The following is a 20154-nucleotide window of genomic DNA, read 5'->3' as shown; positions in this document are numbered from 1 at the left end:
GGGGTCATGCGGTATTCCCATCCCCAGCTGCATTTGAGGATCACAAGGGGAGCTCTGCAAACGTATGCCCAGGACCCAGCCCAGACTGATGAAATCAGAATCGCTAGGTGTGGAGTGTTCTGGGTGATTAACGTACAGGCTGTGCTGAGACCCATAGCTTTCGTCACGTTAAACTAGGCACTTTCCCCCTTAAAGAATCGTTTTCTCCTCTTTGCTCACTTGACTGCTTTTATCAAGTTTCTCCTTTGCCTTTCCAGGTTTAACCCAAGTGCCACTTTCAAAAGCAGTCCTGATAGTCTCCCAGCATTCTCTAAAGTCCTCTCCTAGGTTAAGCCAGATCAGCTGAGCACCCAGAATCTACACTCAGCGGTACTAGCCTTCGGCAGCATGATCTGTGACATGTCACTGTCCAGCCTTTGGCATGTCACCATCAACTCATACTGTTCTTAGAAAAAATATCCTTGTCAAATTCATTGTTTTGATGGCTCTTTCATTAATTTTGAAGGTGCTTTCAAGGATGTGGAACATATCATATCACAATTTCTTCTTCATGGTAAACTTCTGGGAGTAATTTCTTCTAACTCATGATCATAAAAGGAGTGAGCAACAGGAATTCTTTGTGTCTTGTGGACACTAGGAAGCATATAACTGATGGATTTTCCCTTTGCAAGTTTCTTACTAGAAGGTTTAAAATCAATCTAGGACTACTCGTGGAAGATATGGACATTATTAAGTACATGTTTTTATATTATTTCTGGCTTTGCTTTATATTTCCAACCCATGTCTTTCATTAGCTATTTACCCTAAGTTTAATTTATGTTTTCTTGATGTATTTCTTCTATTCATGTATTTTACCTTACCTCATTTATAGAATATGGTACACAAGTTAAATTAAAAACAAACTTCCTTTAAACTGTCTCCACTATTTGTATCAAAATTAGCCCTTAAACTGTGTTTCCATTGTTTTGTTTTGTTTTTTCCCCAGAATGCAGCCTTAATTTTATTCCATGTTGCATCACAGAGTTAGTTGTATCTCCTCCTCTAGATTCTAAGTTTCTTGAGGACAAGGAACATATCTTACTGATTTGGGTAAAACCCATGATATTAACAAATAGAAATTGGTCAATGAATATTTGTCACTATTTGTTCTTAAGAGTACAGAGCTAATAAAACTTGATTTGAGTTCCAAATCTGGCACATACCAACTCTAGACCTTAAGCAAGTCACTTAACCTGTAAGGCCTCATTTTTTCTAATTATAAAATAGGGGAAATTGAAAATACTGTTTATATCTCAGGATTATTAAAATTAAGAAATAGTACCTGTTAAATGACTTCTTAAATGGCAAGTACAACCCAAATGTCAAGCAAAGAAAATGTCTGGAAAAGTCTCATCTATGACGTTCACTATACATATACCCATATTATTTTTTGGTGGGGGAGGGTAGGTAATTAGGTTTGTTTGTTTATTTTTTAGTGAAGGTACTGGGGATTGAACCCAGGCGTCCTACAAGCTAAGCATGCACTCTGCCACTGAGCTATACCCTCCCCCCACATATATATGTATATGAATACACATATACATACACACTGAAAGTCTAGGACCTTTGGACAATGCTTGAGGCCATGGTTGAAGAGGCAGACAGAAATAAGATCACTCATGGGCTTTAAAACCAGGACAAAGACTACTGAGTCATATTCCAAGAACAGTGGGATACAACTGGAGGGTTTTCAGCAGACGAGTAACAAAATCATATTTAAGATTTTAAAAGTGAACACTGGCTTTTGTGTTTGAGAAACTTACTATAGGACGGGATCAATGAAGGAAGCGAGGACAGCTGTTAAGAAGCCATTATAATAGCAAACAGGAAAGCAATGATCAGCTTAAGGCAATCTTATATAATCATATAGCTACACTGAGATAGAAAGTCATTTTCATTCACATTAAATTTACTATGTATGTGACTCCATTTGTCTCTTCAGAAGCACCTTCTCTGTACAACTAATTAAAATATTTTCAAGCAAAATATCTTATCCTTTCACAATGTTGGCCATATTAGCAGTCTTAGAAATGAAAAATGTTCTTAGGGCTGAATTCCAACTACTTAAAAAGAAAACATGTTTAACTTCTAAAGCTCCAGATTAAAAATTAAGGATTCAAAGATCCTCAAAATCTCCCTCAAAGAGACCATCTCTAATTGGTCCTTAACCTCTCCTTGCAGCAAGAAAATGCTGATAGTTTGCATCAGTAAAAGTTACTTGCTCTGAGGTGGGCGCAAGGGACAGTGGGGGATATTGGTTCAAAAGTTAGGGGTATGTGGGTAGGGTGAGGTGTGATATCAAGGCAAGTGTGCCAGAATATTCCACATGGACCATAAATAAGAGAATGTGGTGGTCCTTAGTCCTGGCAAAGTGCACTGGGCATCCCTGGGGTAGGAACACCGGTCATCACAGTGAGTAGTGCAGTAATAATGAGAGCAAACAGAAGACCAAATCTGATGAAATAAAAAGAATACCAGCTTTGGCCAATCATGGGGAAAAGGGGTCATTCACAGCATGATCATTTTCCCACTGGAGAACTTTGAGCAGTTAAACTTGGAATTTCAGTTTTTCATTTGCAGAACAAGAAACTCACCCTTGCAGTGTTACTGTGAGAATAAATGAAATGTGCGTCAGTTGTCTAGTGCAGTGCCTAGCACACGGCTGCACTCATTATGATTACAGATATCAACACTGGCAAGAGCTATGTTCAGAAGCTGATATATATCACCCCAAAAACTGTACTACGGATTTATTCTGCAAACTCTGTTATTTCCTTCTTTCATCCTAAGTCGTGGTTCCCTTGCAGACTGTCTGTCCACGGGCATACAGTAACTCTGTGGAAACACAGAAAGCTAAAGAATGCAGAAAGAGCTTTGAGGAAAAAGAATGAAAGCAAGGGGGGGAAAAAGGAAGAAAGAAAGAAAGGGAGGGAGGTAGAATTGAAAATAAGAAAAGAATATAATTTATTTTGAAAATAACCCCTTTTCACTGCATATTCAAAACAATTCCTCATAATTCCTTTTCCTTTGGATAAGAATTCATCTCAACAGTTACTACTTTCTTTATTGTTGGATGAACACAAACCATCCTATAAGTGTAACATTCACCCTTTGTTTTCCCGGGACTTGTTCACGTTAAGGAACAGCTCACATTTTACATAATATTAGTATTGGTTAGTCACATCTTATGACAGAAGACAAACAGCTGTCACTTAATCACCACACCTATGCCAGGTAGGCATCTCTTTACCAGTGAGGAAATGGGGTTTCGGTGCCAACACTCCCACCCAGGTTCTCCTAACACCAAAGCTTCTGCTCATTCCATTAGTGTATCTGCCACACTCAACTCTTGAAAAGTATTATTCAAATTTTTGCTTTCCTCTGTTAGTAAATTTATTAACAAAGCAGCATTGAGAGCTTTCCTGCTACATAATCATCCTCTCCGCCTACTAAATCCTTACCTTACATCTTCAAAGAATGCTCTGCTCCTCCCTTAAGCTTGTCTTAAAATCTTATCACTTTTACACAGAAATCTGCCTGTGTGAATGTCAAGTGTGATTGTTTCTAATTCCTCTAGGCTTTTTAGCTATAGTTAGTTCTTAGGTTCCACACCCAGTGGCTACATTCAAACCACAAGTACAGAAAAACCCTTGGGACATACTGATGTGGAAACTGAATGTGAATCGACAGACAAACTAACTAAAAACTGTCTAAGGTTAAATTATCTGCATCCTTAAAGAATCTCCCTTACACAAAGATTAACTTTTGTTTTCTCTAAAGAATATCCCAGTAAAAACGATATTCTCACTTTAGAAATAAGAAATAATATTGGCATCTGCTCCAGGGAGGAGACCACCCACCGAAGCAAGGTCACTGTAGGTTCCTGAGGGATATAAACACAGAGAGTAAGGCCAGGGAAGGAATTCCTACATGCAGTGACCTTGGAAAGCCATGAGTGAGAAAGGGACACCTTTTCTCAGCCAAGCATAGGACTTCATCCCCGACCTCCTTCCTCCTCTCCTCTAAGCCACACCTGAGTTTCTGGTTGGCCTTCCAAGAAGATAAGGAGATGAGTAACTAAGCATGAAGATATCCAGGTTTCTCAAAGGACATCACACACAGGACATTCAAAAGACAGACGAGAGCAGCAAACAAGAGATATTCCAAAGCAAGAAGCCCTACCAACAAAAAACAGAAGCCTTTACCCTCTTGGTTCGTTACACTGAAAGTTCCACCACAGCCCCAACAGAATTCTTGGTTCAGACCCCATCTTCATCTTGTTCTTCCTCAAAATAGGGAGCTGCCTCAAGCTATCCATGGAAGCTTCCAGAAACCTCTTTCTGGACCCACTATTCAGCACAGATTTGAACTGGCTTGACAGCAAAATGACATGTTTGACAAGTAGAAAGCCCAAAAAAGAATAATGATAACTTCCACTATCTTCATTTTCACTTTTGATGTATTTCTTTCTACAAAAACAAATTTTGTCGATAGTATCCTATTCACTAAAACCTCCACATCTGATGCATTGTAAGAGGAATCAGCCTGGAGAAATAAATGTGTAATAGATACCTAAGAATTTAAAAAATTTAAGTGACAGAAGGTATTTTTAAAGAATTTTTTTTCTAAAATACAATATACATTTCCCTGCTTTTTTAAGCAGAGATATTGACAATAATTAAAACTCATTTTAATCATTCTGAATCATTAGATATTATGTTTCACTCTTCATGTAATCAATACAATGGTATTTAGGAGTAGTGGAATCTAACTGAAAATTCCTAAAATGTTCATGGTATGAGATGTCAGAAGGGGCTAATTTGACCTTCAAATGCAAAGCCCCACAGCCTTCTCAAACACATGACCTCCACAGCAAGGCAACATGGGAACTAGATATCAATGTCTTATCAGATATAAGCATTCCAAGGCCCAAAGAGTTTTCTATCAGTCAAGGTGCAACCAGAGAAACAATCAGTAGAAGATGCATAGTAAGATGCATTTATTATAAGGAAGTGATTTAGGTGATTGTGCAAGGATTAGGCAAGGTATGCCTGAGATCCACAGGGCAAAACATCCAAAATAGGAGGCTGGAACTCACGAGCATGAGCTGAAATTGCTATCCACAGGTGGAATTTATATTTTCTGAGGGAAGCCTCAATTCTGCTCTTAAGACCTTTCGATTAATTGAATCACTCTCACCCAAGATAATCTAGGATAATTATTCAATAAACGTCTTAGGATAATATCCCTTGGCTGAAGTCAACTGATTATGAACTTGAATTACATAGAAAAATTACTTTCACAGGAACACCTAATTTAGTGTTAAATTGTATAATTGAGGACTACAGGCTAATCAAACTGATACACAAAACTGACCATCACAAAGGTAATATAATATACATCAAAGTCAGAAAAAAATAGGTAAAAAAAAATGCTAGTCAATTTTGGTCATAAATTGAGATTAACATCCCAGCTCCAACCACACACACACACACACACACACACACACACACACACACACTCTCTCTCTCTCTCTCTCTCTCTCTCTCTCTCTATATATATATATATATAGCAAATCAAATCCAGCAACATGTAAAATGAAATAAGTCCAAAATACATTCACTTCTGTATCAAATTCTAGAACTAAAAAAAAAAAGTGATATTATATCTCTTTAAATTTTACTGCAAAGAATATATAATAGGTTGCCCTTAGAATAGAATATGTTCATTACATCTCTTGATAAGATATTTTATACTCTGAATAATCTCCTGTTCCATAGTTTAAATCAGTGAAGTAACATTGAAGGCAGAAAAATATTAAATATAATATAATCCCTTTACATTATCCCTGCTTGCTCAAGGTGAGCCCTACAGTTTTACAGCATTGAAATTGCTGCTTCAGTTCACCAAATGATACTTTGCTCCCTAATTTAGTATGAATTACTAAGTTAATCTTTGTAATAATCATTGTGAAAAGAATGAATGCTTGTAGGTTTTTTTTCCTGGAGTTTAAATGAAATTGGTGCTTTTATATTACCATTTCTATTTTCTCCAGGATCAAAATATGAATCCATTTACCCTTTGTAATAACACTTATAAACATGAATTTTTTAACTAAAATATTCATCTATAAAATTGGACAGGTATATTTTTATAATGCTGTAAAAGCAATAATACTTAAAGAGATATTGAATCCAAATAGGATTTGTCTTTTCAGTAGCAAAGTTCATTATCACCAAAGTGGTATTTTAGTTGAAGAATTAAGAAAAGAAGAAATCAAACTAAATAGGGGCAACAAATTCTTAGAAAAGTATTGAAAGGGAAAAGTATTCATTCAACCAGTTTTCATCAAAGAAGATTTAGTGTCAGGTTTATATCGGAGATTAGAGATAACAGGCAAACAAGAAACAGTCCTTTTTTGAGGTTCTCACAAGTCTGGTGATGAGCTAAAGACCAACATATATAAACACATAATTACATTATTGTGTAATAAATGGTATAAAGGTATGCACCAGATGCTGTAAGAAGATATAATCATGAGGAGTAGAGGAATCATTAAAAACTTGGAGGGAATGATGCCAAATCTGCATTTTTAAGAGAAATATTAATTAGCTCACCCCTTAGGCCAATTACTGGGGTCAGTAGGATGCAGAGCTATCTAGACTATTTTGTTGTCAGGGGGCAAAATCTTCTAGGAGTACGACTGGGAAGGAATAAATATTGTACAGGCAAATTAGAAGCAACACGTTAGGAAAGTTTAAGAGCTACCAATTTTCCCTTATACTTGATCAAAATATAAACTGTGTACAGTGGTTTGATCCATTGGCTTCTACAGAAATCTTTCTCAACATATTCTTGGTGACACTGAGTCTGCCATTGGTTATACATTATTGCAATTTTCTGTCTCTTCAAAATGAATGCTAGTTGTCTACATTCTTTCCATAGAGATGAGTATCTCTGAAAACTTGAAATAATGCACAAGGAACTTTATAGCTTCTTGTCACTTTCTGCGACCAACTGGAACTGAAAATGAATCCCTTTTTCATGCAGAACATTGTGTTTAGCACCATGATGTAGAGCACACATTCTTCCAGCAACAGTAGCTCAGAACATCAGGGCTTAAACACTTCATGCCCAACAGCTGGTGGGTTATACTGAGATTTAATGTAAAATCTCTTTTGTGGCTAACTATTTGCTTGATATTTTCAACTACTCCCCTCAATTAATACTGTAACACAGAGTACAAGGTTCTTCTTACGCAGCAATCTCTCCTCCAAATTCATGAATACTGCACTTGCCTTTTGTGCTAAGATAACGCTTTTCCCTTCCAGCTAGAACATTCTGTATTGTTTCATTCTTGAGATGACCTCTTGCAGTGCAGCTCTCAGTTCTTCCCTAGGCCTGCCCGTCCTCCTCCTTGGCTGACTTGACTTACAAGAGACTTGACCTGCAATGCCTCATTAGCATTATGGATCTCCAGGCCACCACCAGCATCTAGTTTTCCTCAGTAGCTTATCTTTGCCATTCTTTGACCTGGTAGCTGAACTTTTCCACTGTAAATTCCCTTAACAGAGCTAAGCTCCTCATAAACCCATAAAGCAATTGATTTTTTTTGTTTGTTTGCTTTTGTTTCTTAGCGATTCTCTGCTTGAAATAAAGAGATCAAAGGTATCTGTCTTCCCCTTTCCAAAGTCTAGCAATATCCACCTCAAGGATCTCATTTTAAACACACTTATTACAACATATTGCTGCATTTTTGTGGTTTTCAATCTCCTTGCATTGCCTTCTACTAATAGATTAAAAAATTCTAAGTACTGAGATCAAAATTCCTTAGAGAAGAAGAAATAAATCAACAGCTGTTTACTTGTAAGTCTAGATTTGCCAACTAGAGAATGATAGTAATCTCTTTAAGGACTTGGAAGAAAAAGGCAATAATTATATTTGTTTTTCTTTGGCATGTAAAACAAAATGAAAATGTTGCTTTCATCAAAAATGAAAGCAAAGATGTTTTAATTAACAAGGGGGATACCAATTATTCTAAAAATAAAACATAATTATGTTTCTCATAATTAGTGTTAATTTTTTTTCTTTAATAACTTGCTTAGCATAGAAAGGAGAGTTATGTGTTGGATGCTTTAGCTTTATAGGTACAGCTTTATAATGTCATGATTTTTTGCAGCACTGTAAACCTACCAAAAAAAAAACATAGTAAATTGTATTGACAAGGTTTTCATGCTTAAGCCTACATTTTATTGTACCATTATCCCTGAACAAATTGAGGCACCATATTTCATTAGACTGGACAGATACATTATTGAACACATAAAAGAATATCAAAAGCCATTCAATAGCTTTAGCAAAGAAGATCAATATTAGGTTTTGTAAGTTTGTGTAAAAAAAAAAAACCTTCTATATCATAGCTATATCTTTTATAATAAGACTCATGTTTAAAATACTCCAAATGAACAGATTACTCATTTTTAAGACATGCATTTAAGATACTGTTTCTCATAGAGTTTAATATTCAGAGTCATTATATTTAGAGGAAGGGGGTTCATATTCAGACTTACAAAAATACATCTTGGAATTGGATTCTGAAACAGTTCTGACAATACATCTATGGAGTCATCTATTACTTATTAGGTAATATGCAATTTAGTGACAGTAAAGTGTTTGAGATGGAAATTCCCTCCGAACACTCCCCACTTTCCTACCATGAGAGACGTTAATTTGCTATAGAGCATCTAAAGGTTTATTGGATCTTTACAAGAGGAAAAACCTGATACCCCATGCAAACATTAATCACATCCAAGCAGAGTATCTGTATTAGTATCGGACAAAGCAGACTTCAGAGCAAGCAATATTATCAGGGGCAAAAAGGGACATTGCATAATTATAACAGGGTCAATTTATCAAGACTAGGCAACAATCCTGAATGTGAGCCAACTAATTATAAAGCTTCAAAATACACAAAGCAAAAGCTGACAGAAATAAAAGGAGAAATAGACAAATGCAGTTATTATTAGAGACTTCAACATTCATCTCAGTCATTGATAAGAGCAGACAGAAAATCAGTGAGGATATAGAAGACTTGAACAGCAGCAGCTACCAACTTACCCTAATTGGCTTTAATCCAACCAACAGCAAAATACACATATTTTTTCAAATTCACATGGAACATTCATGAAGACAGACAAGTAGATCCTCTCCAACTTGGTTGGGTATTTAAACCTAAAATGTTTAATACTGGTGTAAAAAGTACTAGTTTATTGGTAGTTGTCAGAATCTGATCATAAGAATTGTTGGATTCCAGTTTGTTCTATTCATCTTGCCCTTTACTACTGAGTGTCCAAGTGGTGTACTATGGGAAGGCAAGTCCTGGACTACATTTTGTCAATCCTACAAATATCTAATAGCAAGTAGGCAGAAAAATAGCCATATAACCTCTTGCCTTTCTCAGTCCTTGGGTGCTGTGACAATAACAAAAGATTCACTCCAAAGCAGATGCAATATTTTGCGGATAGGATCAGCATACTCTCCTATATCAGATTCCATAGTCTTTACCTATGAGGGTGAGGTTGAAAGATTAATTGGAGCCCCAGACCTAAGGGACTACTCTGACCAGATTAGGAATGCAAATCTTACGAGATATTTGTACTTCCTTTATTCAAAGGCAGTACAGCTGATAAAAATCTTTCTTGCCCACCACATATCTTGAACACTGCTCATTTCACCAATGAAATAATTTTGCCTACATTCCTTGTTCTAGTTAACAATCCTTCTGGTTTAGATTTGGACATCAATATTTGAAAACTTACTGTGTCCATCTCTCAAGCATAGGTTGCTGGTTGATGGCAGCTTAAAGGCTAATCACCACCCCCAAGTTGCAGATTCATGCTAATTTACACTTACATATATACCACACTCTACACTAATTACAAAGAAATATGATTCAACCATATAATAATAACTAAAATATTTTAAATAAGATTACTGAAGTAACTAATAATTGGACTGAGGGGTGAGAGGCTCAGAGCAGTAAAATGAATTGATGACGCCAAAGGAATTCATGGGATTTTAGGTAAACCAACATTGGGGGAAAAAACTAACTGCTTTTTGATATTTTTTTCTACCATCTTTTAATAACTGTTCTTTTACTTCCACTCTAGTTTTCCTGAGAACAAAGAATAAATTGTCTATCTGCAGGTAAAAGGACTTACTTTCTTTTAGCATCTATTAAAATGCTGTTTAATAAAGGTAACAGTGATTTTTAAAATCAACATTTGTTTGACAGTAGAATTTCATTATCTTGCTTTTAAGAGTGTAGGAAAAATATTCTCCTTGTACCATGTATATTTTTTTAACTCCTATTAACATAGGACATATTCTTAGCTGCAAGTGGTTTCTATCAATGTTTTCTTATTTCAATCATGGACAGTTAGATTGTTAAATGATGTTCATTTGACTGAGTCATTGAAGAACCATTCACCTCCCACATTCCAATTATAACACCTACTCTTTGCTCTTCACTTTGTATATGCCAAGTTATTCAACTTCCAGAGATTGATCTTTTTATAATGCTTGTCAAACACTTTCAAGGATTTCCTCCAGTGGTAGAGAAAAATATACCTCCTTAGGCTTAATTTTTCTTTGAAGGCTTCTATTTTGTCTGAAAAAGCCACATGAATTTTGTGTTTAAATACACAACATATCAATGTTAATTTTTGTATCTGTTAATATTTAGAACTCGGATTCCTTAAATCACATTTATTATGTAGCTTCACAAAATTCTTCTAGTTTCTCTATGTGGACTCAACCAAGTTTGGAATCCGAAATGTAGTGGACATAGGTAAAAACAAATTTAGAAATCATGAAGGGTGAGAAATATCTCATGAACCTACTTTTTTTTTTTCAGTAGCCTTAAGGGGCCATATAAAGGAAGAGAAATGGAGTTAGCCAGTTCATGAACTCCATTTCCCCTAATTCTGTTTCAGAATGCCTATCTCAGTAGGAAGCAGAGGGATTTATAGAAGTGAGTATTTGCTATATTTGCAGGATTAATTCTATACAGAAGCAACCAGTGCACTCCAGGATCTCTGGAGTTTCCTTTATTACTAAAAAGCCAGATTACAGGAATCATCTCTCAGATTTACACCTAGGAAGCCTGGGAAGCCATGAAGACTGCCTCTGGATCAAATACCAGTTGTGAAAAGTAACTATTTAATGCAACTCACTGTTATCTGGAGATGATGGACTACAAAAGCCATGGAAGACAATGTAACGTTAATAATCTGGGGGAAAAGAACTGGATGGCTAGAGGTCAGGAGTAGGAAAGACTTCCTTTTCTGGTCCTCCTTGTTTCCTCTTGCTGTTTGTATTGTGCACATGTATTATCTCTTGTAGAAAATAAATTCATCATAATTTTTGATAAATAATTTCAAGACATCAGAAAGGAAGCAGCAAGTGGCTTTTTGTCTCATTTATCATAATTTTAGCCCTCGGGGTCTCACCCAGACAGCTCTGGAGAAGCTCAAAGTCACACTAAATCAAGCTTCCATGCCTGACGCTGCTTCACAATTGAGCAGCTGAAGTTTGTCCTTGCAGCTGAAACTATAAAGAAGGTAGGCAAATGTGAAGGATTTGCTATAGATACACACACATTGCACATGCTCCCTTTATTTTTAAAAGGTCAAGGGAAAAGAATATGTTTATTTACTCATTTATGCATAAATAATATTTTGAAACCACAGATGCCTACGACCTGCAGTCAGCCATGTTATATTCACTGCATCTAAGAAGTGGAAACCAACCATAATTTGCTTTCTGATTTACTTACATTTATTATAGGATTATTCATGTCAATAAAAAGAACATCCAATACTAAAAGAAACTAATCTAAACTAAATATTCCTATTAGTACATACCCCAAGTCAGAAGTGAAGTTTAGTTGAGATTATAGGGAAAGGATGCACCACGCTTATACACAAAAAGTCTCTCTAACTCTCTTGGCCTTCCCTCACTCCCATTCAAAACGCACATAGATTAAGACAGCCATGGATTTGACCGAAGAGTCTCCAACAGAAATGGACTCTTGAAGGTTGCTCTCCTGACTTGTGACTCTCCCTTTTTGATTCAACATCCTTAAGATTCATTGACTACAGTTACTGGGAGTGCTGAACAGTAAAGAAAAGCTTTACTAAATACACAGCATTACTTCAGGGACTGTGTTGCCAGATGGTCAAAACTAAAGGAATATTGGAGATGGAGTCTCCACTGAACTCTGCTTCAGAAAAATCTTTGACATGCAGAGAGTGATTATCTCTCCTTGGTCAGTCTAGAATGTTTAGAGGGGACGACATTATTCATTTTTTATTTCATAGCTATTTAAGTCTATTGCTGCCAAGGAACGGAGGCATTGGCTAACCGATTGCTAATTAAAAATATAGGAAAGCTTAAATTGACTTCATAAAGATGTCACGGCAGTAGAGTGCATTAGTAAATCAGTGTAACTCTCCAGATCTAAGCAAATAAGCATAGATCTATTTTTTCTTGAATTTTTATTTCAGGATATGAGTCTGCTGCCCACTCCAAAGGTCTATATGAACAATTTCAGTTCTTTTTCTTCTTTCCCAAATAACCTCTGTAAAACAATTTATGTTCTTCCTCACCACGGGAAAAGCAAATCCCTTTTTATATATAAATATAGAGAGAAATCTATTTCAACAACCCATACTCCATACAGCCTTCAAATAGGCAAACATTTTTTTTTCCATTTCTCCAAGATTTTCCCCTACTTCTGTCTTCTTGGTGGCTAAAGTTGACCTACTGCATGGAACCAAACCTATCACTTCTGACTCACCCTCTCTCTTAAAGGTACTGAAAAGTCTTGAGGAAATTCATATAGCATCATTAAGCACTGAGTTAAAACTCTCAATGGAAAAAAAAAAGTGTTTCATTACAATCAAGTCGGAAAATAGATTTGTCCTGCATGCTCTATGTAATAATGCCAAAGACCTGTGCTATCTTAGACCAATCACACTTAACGACGTGTGTGTTCATCCAAGTTACTTATTTTGACCATGAGGTGAAAATGAACAACATTTAAGCCTTACATGCTTACCTTGCTCCCTTTACTCACTCCCTCTCACCCCCAGCTCCAATCTTTGCCCTCATCTATTTTTAGAAACAGTTGTTAGCTACTTCTTCACTGGACCCAAATGAACTATTTTTAGATATGATTTCTATTGAACTGGTCCTCAAATGTAAACGTGCATATGAATGACCTGGGTATTCTGTTAAAATTTAGATTCTATTTCAATAGCTCTGAAGTGAGGACTAAAAATTTTCATTCCTTCCAAGCCCCCAGGTGATGTTAATGCTGCTGATCTGAGATCACACATCAGTTTAAAATGTTCTATTATAACCCTTTATAGAGTTTTTGGTTTCCAAACACAGGCTTTGCAGGATAAATTATACTAGCTACTTACATGTCATTGCTGCCAAATAAATGGCTGAATTAGTCCATTAGAGAGTATTTGTTGAACTACTTCAAAGTTCCTAGTAAAATATATTCATCTTAGCTTGGTAGATATTTTCTGAAGCATTTGCCATTTCAAAATCCGGAAGACTTCAATCCACATCTTCCAAAGGCTGTCAGCAGCTCATCAGTCATCAATATTCTTCTCCTTTCTGCTTTTCTCCTTATCATCAAGTTAAATTACCATAAGATTTATAATTCAATCCTCTGCAGATGGGGTTTAGAACTAGTCTTTTCCTGTCCTCAAGATATGTTTATTTATTCATTCACTCAGCAAGATTTATTGATCACATACTATGTGTCTACTGACAACCACATAACACAGACAAGCAGTTTCTGCAGTTATGGAACTCACATTCCACAGGCGTAGGAGATGGATAATAAAAACAGTAACTTCAGATAGTCACAGGTAAATAACTAAAGTGAAAAAATGTAACAGGACAGAAAGTGACTGAAAAGTACTGCTTGGGAAAGGATGATTAGGAAAAGCCTTTCTGGGCTGTTCTCAATAGAGCTGAGATGTAAATGAGGAGAAAGAGCCAACCACAGAAGGATCTGAAAGGAAAACATTCCAGTGATCTGATTTCCATAATTTCCATCTTTCATGCTATAGAATTGTGTCCCTCCAAGTAGCAGTTGTGTGTGTAGTCCTCTGTGGGTCTCACTGATTGTCTCTGAAAAGGCTGCTTTGCAAACCCAGTTGGCGCCCAATCATCTCCTCTCTTGCCTACATTTTTAGCTCTTTACAAGAAAAGATTGCTGTAGACTGCCTGCACAAGGGCCGACCAGTCGAAGATAAAGGGAGCAGTGTAGGTGATTTCCATGATCCAGGGGCAAACTACACATAGAAAGTTTAAGTTCATCACACATTCCTGAAAGGAAGGAAAATTTCTCTTTGATAAGCACGTATTGAGCACTTGTTGCATACGGAATACAAGTTTTTTTTTAATGGCAGAATAAAATGTGGGTACACGGAAACCAATATCATATAGATCCTGTCATCAAGGGGCTTACAACTAAACTATAAAGTAAAATAGAAAAATTGAGGAACCAAAAGTACAAAGTGATGGGAACAATCACTTTGAAGAAAGGGTGATTAATTTCTGCTATGAGAATCTGCAAGTTATTTCAGTGAGAAGTTAAGTATTTGACCTAAGTCTTGAAATATAAAACATAAGGCACCATATCAACATACAGTATTAAAGGCTACGGAAAGAACTAGATAAAATCAGTTAGGGAATAAGTGGAAGGAAGAAAAAAGGCCCAAGGATTGAACCTCCTGCACAATGATGCTAATGACCTTGAATGTGATGAGGCACAATAAGTGGAGATTTCAACCATGTCAAATGATGCACAGATCTAGTAAGATGAACACTGAAAACTGACCTTTGGATTTAGCAATTTGGAGGTAATTGGTGACCTTGAAAAGAGCTGTTTCAGTGGTGAGTAGAAAGGAATGATTTATTGAAGTGGATTCAAGACAAAAATGCAAGGAGAAGAACTGAAAATCAGCACAACAGATCAGTGTTCCTCAAACTTGAATGTCATTGTGAACTTGGAGATGCCACTAAAAAGCAGTTTCTGATTTAATAGGTCCAGAGTGAGACCTGGGGATCTGTATTTCTACCGAGTTCCTAGGCGATGCCAGTGTTGTTGGTGGGTCTTAATTTGAGAAGCAAAAGAAGAGAATCTTTCAAGAGTTTTCTGTAAGAGGGAGCAATAGAATGACATGGGTGAGCAAAGCAACTGGGGGGATGTGAGGTCAAAAGAATTATTTCCAGCATTCTCTTTACCACAGCAAGTGTGCTTTGAATGCAAATGGGAGTGATCCAAAATCAAGAGAAAAAAAATCAAAGATGAAGGAGCAAGGGGATAACTGTTGGAACGGTGTCCTTGAGCAGTCAAAAGAAAATGACATCCAGTGATAAGTGAAGAGAAAGCTCTGAATGGAAGGCAGCACAGACAGTTCACCTGTTACCAACGGGGGATGCAAAGTTCCTGTGTATAGATGCAGATGAGGGAGATGGTGGAATGCATAGAGGTTCTCTTCAAATTGCTTTTATTTCTCAGTGCAGTAAGACAGCTGATGGGACTGGGGGTAAATGTTAGATATCTGAGGAAAGAGGGGACACCGTGGAATAGTCGTGACAGGGGTAGGGGAAGGAGGGATGAACAGGCAGAGCACTGAGGATTTTTAGGGCAGAGAAACTACAATATATAATACTGTAACAGTGCATACATGTGAGTTATAGGGAGAGAGAAAAATCTGGAGAGAGATATGAGAAAAAAAGGGAAAAATTTATCCCATGGTGTGGGGTAGCAGGTGTGAAGAGAAAATAGAAAACTGGAATAATTGGCTCTGTCTGAAGGACACAGGTAAACAACAGCAGAATTTTGTGGATGAACCAGCCTATTTACCTAAAATGGAATATAGTCCAGGGTCAGTAAGCTTCTTCTATAAAGGCCCAGATAATAAATATTTTAGATTTTGTGTTAGTTACTCAACTCTATTGTTGGAATGCAAAAAGGAGCCATATTGAATAGGTAAACAAATGGTCACAGTTCTGTGCCGGTAACTTTCTATTTATGATTACTGAACTTTAAACATCATGTAATCTTCAATGTCAGGAAATATTATTCTTCTTTTGATTTTTTTGTTCAATCATTTAAAAATGTAAAAACCTTTCTCAGATCATGGAAGGCAGCAAGCTAGATTTGGACCATGTGCCATAGATGGACGAACTCTGGAATATTTTAATATGTGGACAGTAAAAGGGAAGAAGAGGTTGGAACCAGATTAGAGAAGGCTTCAAAAACATGCTAAACACTTTGCTTTTTTTTTTTTTTTTGGCATGCTTGAGAACCTATCCAAAATTGTCATGGAGGCAAAAGATACTATTTCATCAGTGTTTCAGGAAAATAGTGGTTACAGTCACAATAATAGATTAAAAAGAAAAGAGATTGGCTGCAGAATGATGGTTTAGAAGTCTCGGCACTTAGGTAGAGGGGACTTAAATGCCCAGGCACCCCTTTGTTTGAGAAAGTATAAACCAGTCAATGTCATTAGAAATAATTAAAGTGGCAACATTGATAGGATATTAAATATATAATTTTACTATCTCTCTGAACATACTGTAAAGAGAAAGGTATCAAATGAACCAAAAAAGCCAATCCAATTTCCTGAAACAGAACTGTGAAAAGAACTGCAGGCAGAGGAAACACGTGTAACACACACAGACAGAAAGAAAAAAAAATATTTCGGAAAATTAAAGAGATTTAACCCAATGAACTCAGACAGTAAGAATATGACGCAGGTAAAGAAATGGAGTGGGTATATATAGAAGAGTTCAGAAAAAGGGGATTCAAGACTATGGTCCAAGATGGTACCAGGGCTAAAATTATCTTCTCTTGGGACTTGATAATTCTTTTCTATAATAATTTCTTAAAATACTTACCTCTCTTAAATTTTATGACTGACCCTTCTGAGTGAAACCCTAGGGTCAGGGAAAGGAGAATTCCTATACTGGAGGCTACATGCAATTATTACCCAGTAAGGCATGTCTGAGACCAATCCCCAGGCCCAAAGGACTCCTGGATTGGGTCAACAAGAAACACCTTCAGTCCCCTACCGTGGCAGTGGTTCCTTGGCTCCCTCTGTAGAAAAGTGAATGTATACCCAGAAAGCTCTGCCATGAGCATTTGTGTTCATCCAAGCAAGAAATCTCAGCAGAAGTGATGAAGCCTGATGAGTCCCCTCTTCTTTGCCCTTTGCTTTGCACAGGCTACACTTCCAAGTGGGGCCACTGAAATTTGGCCCTGGGCTGCCCCTCTTTTCTACCTGTACTCTCCTCCAGCACTGGGGCAGTTAACACTTTCTATAGTGAAAAGTATCATGAAGGAAATGGAGATACAATAGCATTTGAGGAAATTCATGGACACTGGCCCCTACCTATCACTGAAGCTGAGATCAAAAGGAAGCAAAAAATCAGGATTGTGCCAATCCAGCTCTCTGGCCTCTTCTTATAAAGGCACTAATCCCAACCATAAGGGCTCCACCGGCATGACCTAGTTATGTCCCAAAGGCCTGACCTCCAAATGCCATCACATCGGGGACTAGATTTCAACACAAAATTTTGGAAGAAGATATAGATCAGTCAGGTTACCTCACGTGTACAGGCCTGCTTCTGGGCCTTACTGTGTTACATTCTGTGCCTTTCTACCACTTTAACAAACTTTATTCAAAATTTTAAATGTTGCAAGTTAAAAAGACGGATGTAGCTAAAAAACTAATCCTTACATTTTATTCCTACTTCACCTTCTAGGGGATAGAACAGTAAAGTATAACTGATGAAATGGGGACCTACACTGTCTAATTATATAAAGTAGGTCACCTAAACCAACTTGCTTTCTAGTACATTTGGGAGTTTTAGCTAAAAAAGAAAAGATGAAATACTGAAGTTCCAAATCAAAGATTGTTTAAATCACTTACATTTATGTATTTACTCATTTTGATCCACTTCTATCCACATATGTAAATTATTTAGAGCTGCATTTTTCAAACTTTTTTGGCCATGACAAAATCCTCACCAGCTGGTTCCAATATATAGTTTGAACAACAAGAATTTGATCTTAAAATTCCAAAAAACAAACAAAGCCAAAAATGACTATACATGGCTGTGTAGTATAGTGCTGACAACTATTTATTTTATACATTTTTCTTTGTCCAAATAAGTCAGAACCAGTATTATTTGCAAGCTGACATGCATCATTTATTCTCACCACTTCAAAAATAATGCAAAGAAGTAACCAAATTGTTCTACCATTTCCCTGTTTAGAATAGACAGATCTTAAAAAGCCTGGAGCATCCAATGTGCCACAATGATTTTTGCCTATACAGATGTGCATTTTATTGGTTTTTCTACTTACCACATTACAGATACAATAAAATCCTCTATAGGTAATGTTAAATCATTGATTATTATCAAATAGAATATACTCCTAAAAGCCAAGGTAATTCTAAATAGGGAGAGATAACATTGAATTTCCAAAAGAAATGTTTCCTGAGAGGTGGTGATTCATGATTTGAATCTTGAAAGAGGTAGAAGCCTGGAACCAGGGTAGGATTGAACTCTGTGTGAGCGGTGACGCTAAATAGGGTATTCCAACACAAAGATTAGATTTTCCGGGCTACAACTGGGAATAGATTGTGGAGCTTAAGTCTGTGCATTCACTATGCCCTAAATACAAAATGGGACCTGGAATGGATCCTAGAGCAATTTTTTTAAAAAGGAGATTATTGGGAAAACCAGTAAAGTCCAAATAAAATCTGGAGTTTGGTTAACAGTATTGTACCAATGTTGATCTCTTCATTTTGCTAACTGTGCATTAGTCACATAAGATGTTAACATCAAGGTAGGCTGTGTGAAGAGATATATGAGAACTCTTTGTATTTATTATGTTGTAACTCTTCCATAAATCCAAAACCATCTCAAAATAAAAAAGAAGTTTAAAAAAATCGTACCATTGAAGCTGACTCATAAATTTTCATGGAAAAATGTGAGAAATTACGTAAAGTAAGTTACATCAAGCACTGAAATTTTCTCCAGGTGAGCCCAATTTTAACAGATTCTTTAATAGGAAGGGAGGGTTTGTGGATAGTCCATTCTTAAGAGGAAGAGTGTTATGAAACTGACAAATAACATCCAAGAATCATTGTCAAAGTCCAAGGAGAACATGTGGTCTAAAAAATAGCCTTTAGCTTCTGCACTGAGGCCCACTGCTGAATTCTCACAGAGAAAACGAAACATGACGATATTTATGTGGTTATAGCTTTCAGCTAAAGAGCATAAAGACTGTTGAAAATAGAGATTTTGCTATAATTCTCATTCTGCTCAGTGTGAAGTACCAAACAGCTTCCATTCAGATTTTTTTTTTAACGCAGAGTCCACCCTCATCCATTTGATGCCCCACAAGATGCCCCACTCCCTCCACCCTCCACCGCCTGGTGAAGGTGATCAAATGGTACAAACTTCGAGTTACAAAATAAACAAGTCCTGGGGACATAATGCTACCTATAGTTAATAATACCGTATTATATACATATTTGAAAGTTGCTAAGAAAATAGATCTAAAAAGTTCTCAAGAAAAAATTGTAACTTTGTGTGTTGATGGATGTTAACTAGGCTTATTGTGCTGATCATTTTGCAATATATACATACATCAAATCATTATGTTGTGCACCTGAAACCAATATAATGTTATATGTTAACTATACCTCCATTTTAAAAAAATGCAGTCAAAATGTGCCCTAGTATGCCCTCATAAAAATCATACTCTACTAAAATATCAAATTCCAAGGAGAAACTGATACATTATTGACTGGCTGTTTTTATATGGAAACTCTAAATATACATTTTAAAAGCTCTTTAAACAATTGACTGAACTTGGAAAAATTAAGTTTACCTTTAAACTTTGTGTCAAGATAGCAAGACTTAAGTTCTAAACTCTGGCCCATAAACTAATACCTCTGTAGCTTTGAGTAAGGCATTTGTCATTACTGACTTACCATTTCCTTCTCC

The sequence above is a fragment of the Vicugna pacos genome, chromosome 26 (assembly GCF_048564905.1).
Source record: "Vicugna pacos chromosome 26, VicPac4, whole genome shotgun sequence".
NCBI lineage: Eukaryota > Metazoa > Chordata > Mammalia > Artiodactyla > Camelidae > Vicugna > Vicugna pacos.
The sequence above is the reverse complement of the archived record's forward strand: the minus strand, read 5'-3'. Positions refer to the sequence as shown.